Below are 6,272 nucleotides of genomic sequence, written 5' to 3'. Positions count from 1 at the left end.
GCCAAGTTTAAGAAATTCTGTAGTAGTGATGTGAAGACGTTCCTGGAAGGGGGCAGGCTTCTTTTCTGGGATAAGAAACTGAAAGTGCAACTTTTCCCAAAGTTAATAACTGACTCATCGGTCTCATATATACAAAGAAAACCGCATCTGTTAAAGGGTCCCACCTTTAACAGGATACTACATTCGTTTATTTATAGATATTATTTTACAAAAGCGGTATCGAAGGTTTTAAAAGAGTTAAATTTGTTAAGTAATGCTAAACAATCTAAGGAAGGATCTTGAAACAGACGAGCCAGCAGTTTATTTTCCTGTCAGGCACATACAGAATGTGGCAGTGTGGGAGAGTCATTGAAAATCCCCTCCAAGGCGACTCATGAATCATTCCAAGTTGGTCAGGATGTTAGGAGACGATTTGTAATCACAGGCCAAGCCTTTTGTTTCACAGGATGAGGTAGCCCGCCGTCACACGTATGTGTTTTTTTTAAACGTAAACTTGCTTTCCTTATTTGTTTGTCTTTGTTACATCTTGGCATAAAAAGGTAGTTTTGGTTTTATTGTGTGTTTTTCCAGGGTTTGAGATACAATTTGTTGATATTTGTGCCAGCACCACTACACCTGTGACTACAGTCAAAACATTTCAAAATAATATATTCTCAAAAACTCTTTCTACATGAGTCGCTAAAATTCTGTCAAATGAGCAACTTTCCACCAGAAACATACATTCCCATTTAAAGTCAGGTCAGTAGTGTCATTCTCTGGTTTGTTTCTCTATGTACTGAAGCTTCATGAATATCCACAGTATTGCTTCACACTTGCAAATTACAAACTGAGCACACATCTCATTTATTTCCTGCTTATAGCACTTGCACACAGATCATAACATTATCAACCACTTGTTGAAATTTGAGGACCAAACTCCTAAACTCTTTTAAAGTATCTTTAATTTTTCCCAAGTTAAAGAAAGCCATTTCAGAAATGCAAGTGCTCTTTGTGTCATTTTCTGACATGTGACATTTGTTGCAGTTTTCTGTGTTTATTTGACAAGTTATTAAATTTAAAACATGTTATGCAGAGGATGGCAGAGACATGAATACAGGAATGAAAGCAAGTTCTGGGTGAATGGATTGTAGCACAGAGCTAATCCCTCTTTCACACCCAAATGCTGACCAATGGGAATCTCCGGTCCTGTTTGCCCGGTTGCATTTTGAGCCACACAGTCACATCCAGCAGGCTCACAGGAGGCTCACGAGTCAATGACTGCACACAGACTGCTGTTGGAAATGTGACTGGATGAAGTTACTATCCTGTCATGTGACCAAAAATAGATATGTAGAGTTATATACAAGATTTGTACATATATATTTTCAACTAAAAAAAACAGTACTAAGCAAACAGGGGGATTCTTTTCTCAGCTTTATTTCATGCCAGTCATGAGTTAGCAGCAAGTGGTTTGTAGATTACAGTTTTTTACAGCCGCTAGGACACATTTCTCAATACTTAGGTCACTTTTGCAAAACTCTTCACACAATTCTCCTAACTGACCTTCAGCTTGGCAAAGCAGTTCATTTCACATTCAAAATGCACTACAACTACCAAAACACTTTATTCAGGTCTCAAATAAACTCATTCTTCCAGAACACTAGCAAAGGTTGACAGCCGACAAACACACTTTGTCACCCACAAAACAATGACCTAAAAAACACTAGCAACATGTAGCATTACACAGTGTTTTCTTGTGTAAAACAAGGACACATCTCTGTTTATAATTTCAATATATGTTACTGGAATGAATCAGACATCATGCAGAATTCGTCAATATTTGTTTATGTATTTTTAGTTTTTTGCACTAAGTAATCCCAAAATACAAGAATTTGTATACACACCATCCACTGATACACATACAATAGTAATGCTAATCTACTCGGTCTTCTCCATTTGGCCACAGGTTCCCATCCACATCACATCTTACAGTTTTTTCTGATTGCTTAAGCACATTTTTTGTAACTATTGGCTAATTTTGCAAAACTCTTCACACAAATAAGAAAACCTGTCACCCAATAATCAAAACATCGTAGTTCTCTTGCAAAAGCAAACACAGCTAGATTAACTCTTCACACCTTCGTAAAAATGGTGTTTCCGTATCAAACAGTACACACAAGCCATCATCTACTAAGCACACAATGCGCCAACTGCACACTGATGGTATGAATACAAAACACATCTGGCCTTTGCTTTCTCTGTGCACAAGGTAGGCTATGTCAGTTTGGGCTCATACTTCTGTCATAGATCCATAAGCATAGAGGGATCCAAACTTCAAGTACTGGTGTTTATTCAAACACATCAAAACAAACACAAGTGTTTATTTCCAAGTATAGGATTATTTGCAATCGCCATAATGACTATATGGGTTACTTGGTCTGCAGTGAACATGCTTCCTCTGCCCCCAGCATCTGGTCATCTAGCAATTCTGTAAAGTAACAATTTCAGTATTTTTACATCAATGGTATTGGTGTGTTTCTCATTGGCATATGGCAGTGCTACAAATCTTTGTGCGAAGTGACTGTACTAACATATTCTCATTTCAAGATGTCCTTATGGTACTTGCTACAGTGTAGCGGCTCGAGTTAGGCTGGACCCGTTGGCCAGCTACCCTCAGGGTCATTCCACGGTTGATTACATGGTCCACTATTGTAGCTCTGATGTCATCAGCAATTCTATTTCTTACTCTTCCTACCCTTCCTCTCCCCCCTCCTCATCTTCCTCTCCCCCCTCCTCGTCTTCCTCTTGCTCCTCCTTGTCCTTGTCGTCCTCTTCATCCTACTTCTTCACCTCCACGTCCTCTTCCTCGGCCTCCTCTACTTCTCACTCTTTCTGCATCCTCCATTGTACTCCGCACACACAGCTTACCTGTATTATAGTGCTTAGGCTGATTGCAAAGTGAACTAATTATCTAAAGAAGTTTTCACATGTGAAAGTGTGCCAGACAGTTGGCAAATTAGTGTTAATGATAGCCATGCCATACATGTGTATACTTTTGCTAGGATTGTGTTGGAAATTTGGTAATTGAGTGTTGTGCAATGAATTGTGCCTACAGTTTTGCAAAGTGTGTTACAAAATTGCAAACTGAGTGCAAAGCAGTTTTTGTGCTTTTAGTTTTGCAAACTCAGTGAGTGGTTTTGCTATAAGTCTGAATAGTTTTAGAGATTGTGCTACAGGAATCACAGTTAGGGTTTAAGCATTCAGAAAAAACTGTAATCTTCTGGCATGCCAGAATTGAAGGAGTTGAAAAATTGAAGGAGTAACACCTGTGTAGATGTTCATCTACAATGAGAATCAGCTGTGGCTGGTTAAACTGCATTTTTAGATTTAAAATATGTTTCAATAAAATATTGCTGTTGAATTTTGCGGTCTTATTCAGTTTTGCATTATGTTATTGTTTTGGCCATAAGTTTAACAGTTTTGAAAACAGTATGTAAGTACATGCAAAATGTCCTGTACGTACAAAGATTTTTGGCAATTGCTGTGTCCGAGTGAGAAAATAATTCATGAAATTTGAGAGATGTAGTCATTGAATGCATCTTGTGCCAAAACAATGATAACTGATCCTCAGTTTAGCCCACATAGACTTCTGTTGTGCTCACTGTTATACCACTAAATGTTATATACCTATGTGGTATGTGACTTTTGTTGCTATGATGCCAGGTCTCCCTTGTAAATGAGATTTTTAATCTCAATGAGATTTTTACCTGGATAAATAAAGGATTAATAATAATTTTAAAAAAAACTGTGTGAGGAGTTTTGCAAAAGTGCCCTAAGTATTGAGAAATGTGTCCTAGCGTCTGTAAAAAACTGTAAGATATCAGCCATATGCAGTGTGCTTCCTCTATGGATGACACATCCACATAAATTTGGATGACACATAAATTTAAACTGTACTCATGAGCTGTTCATTTTTAGCAGAGCAGTTTGAAACGGTATGTGAGATAAGTGAGAAAATTGTTTGATGGCATTACATTTTATGCAGACTAGAAAGCAAATGTTCCTTCTTTTGTTCCAAAATGGTAACAACTGGCAGATGCTAACTGTTTACTACCCAGAAAGTCTCTCTCTCTTTTTTTGGTATGGCAGTGAATTAGTAATTGAAAATATATTTTAAAAAGTATGTACTAATACTGGCTTCATTCAAAGTTCAAACTGTAACTGTTGTTGTTATTATTGTTGGCTTGCATTTCCCGTAAATGGGCCACCATAGCGCTTTAACTACAACATCAGTAGCACAGTGGCACGGTGGTTTGCACTGCCACATCAAGAAGGTCCTGAGTTCAATTCCACCATCAGGCTGGGGTCTTTCTGTGTGGAGTTTTCATGTTCCCCCTGGGTTCTCTGGCTTCCTACCACAGTCCAAAGCAGGGAGTGGGGATATGTTAATTGGAAACTCTAAATTGCCCATAGGTGTTACTGGTAACCTGTCCAGGGTGTATAGGCTCTAGTGCTTTAAATATACAGACAAGAAAGAAATGCAAAATATATTCTGAATGAAACTTGCTTTCCAATGCTTCCATAGAACATAATAGCTGTTTAACTGCATCAAGAAAAAATATCTCTGGTGTGTCATCGAGGTTAATGATATAGTATAGTGTTTTCCTGTTTTCCAAAAATGTAAATGTAGAAATGAAAGAGATGTGAGACTGAGAGGCTGTCATTTTGTGCTTGTGTTTGGTAGAAAACACGGTACCATCTATTCTCAACCAATTTGCTGCACATCCATCTCCTTGTAACTCAGCTTCATAATATAAGGCCAGTACTGAAACTAAATAATTAGTCTGCACAATTACTTAAAATCTCAAGACAAAAAAAGACCTCACCACTCCTTCATTTAAGTTAAATGTTGTGTTGTGTTGTTCATGGACTTCCCTGACAACGAATGACTTACTCACTTTACAAACATTATTCACTTTATTCACCAAATGGTAGCAATCACAATTGTACAGTTTCATATCTGTAAACTGGGAGACAGTTAAAAGGGTGGAACAATCACACATGGAGCAAATGGAAATTTTTAATGCCTGTTTTCTCACTCTGTGCAAAACAATGATACACAAAAAAATTGCCAACATTTCCAAGGAATGTTCCACTTTGTTGAATCTGTGGCATGAAGATTTAAGGCAGTTCTAAATGCAAAAGGGAGTCAACCGTGGTACTTGCAAGTCTACCTAAAAACGGATGTTAGTGTGTATATAGCAAGCAAGCAAGCAATTTATTTATATATTACATACTGTGTCATATGCCAAGGAGTAAAAATGGGTTTTAAGGCGTGTTTTAAAAATGGACAGTGAAGGGGCCTCTCTAAGGGGCAGATTGTTCAAGAGATTAGGAGCAGCAATAGTATAGTACCAAAAACAATCATACAAATAAGAAAAAAGCTAAACCTTTCTAGAACTTTAGCTAATTGTTATGAGCCATCACCTCTTACTGACAGAATGACAACTGCAATGAGTGTTTGTTTCACCATCATAACCAAAAAATGATATAACAGGAGTATTTGTATTGTGAACCCTGTTGAAACTTCTACATTGTACTAATATAAAGAAAAAATATTCTTCTTGACTGGCAAAGCCTCATGACTCTAACTCTTTACTTTGATGGCACAACATGTTTCTGAAGTTTGGTAGAGCACTGTTCTGGTTGCAGCAGATGACGTACCAATGAGTACAGGTCAGCAATGATCAAATCTAGTTGTTTGATAGGATGTGATATGATTTATTGTCCCCTTAGGGAAAATTGATGTGGACTCAAGTACTGTACTGACACAGAGTTACCACCTGATGGCAGAGTTTGTTCAGAAGATGTTTCTAGGAGGCATATCTTTTAGTATTTATACACACAAAGTAAAAATTCTCATGTCCTTTCAGGTCCAGGTAAGTGTCATAAATATACAGCCATGAATTCAGACAGTCCCTCCCAGTTGACAAATACAGTAGTGAATATGGAAGCTAACACTAACAACAGCTTGATGTCCGCATTTACTGGTAAGTTTATCTTGCTTCTCTTGTTTTAGGTCAGTCTCCTTCCAGTGCATCCTTGGTACAATGATGTGAGGTAATGTTTGTTTCAATGTTTTTTTGTGTGTGTTTTACACACAAAACACCCACACAAAACTTACTATTGAGACAGGAAAAAATATGGATAAAATAAAGGCACTTAAAAAAAAACAAAAAAAAAAACAACAACTATAAACTCAAAAACACAAATCAAGCAAATGCAGTCTCACA

This window comes from Diplotaxodon limnothrissa, linkage group LG12 (genome assembly GCF_057381915.1).
Source record: "Diplotaxodon limnothrissa isolate DT_005_m linkage group LG12, D_limnothrissa_male_GT1.1, whole genome shotgun sequence".
Classification (NCBI taxonomy): domain Eukaryota; kingdom Metazoa; phylum Chordata; class Actinopteri; order Cichliformes; family Cichlidae; genus Diplotaxodon; species Diplotaxodon limnothrissa.
The sequence above is the reverse complement of the archived record's forward strand: the minus strand, read 5'-3'. Positions refer to the sequence as shown.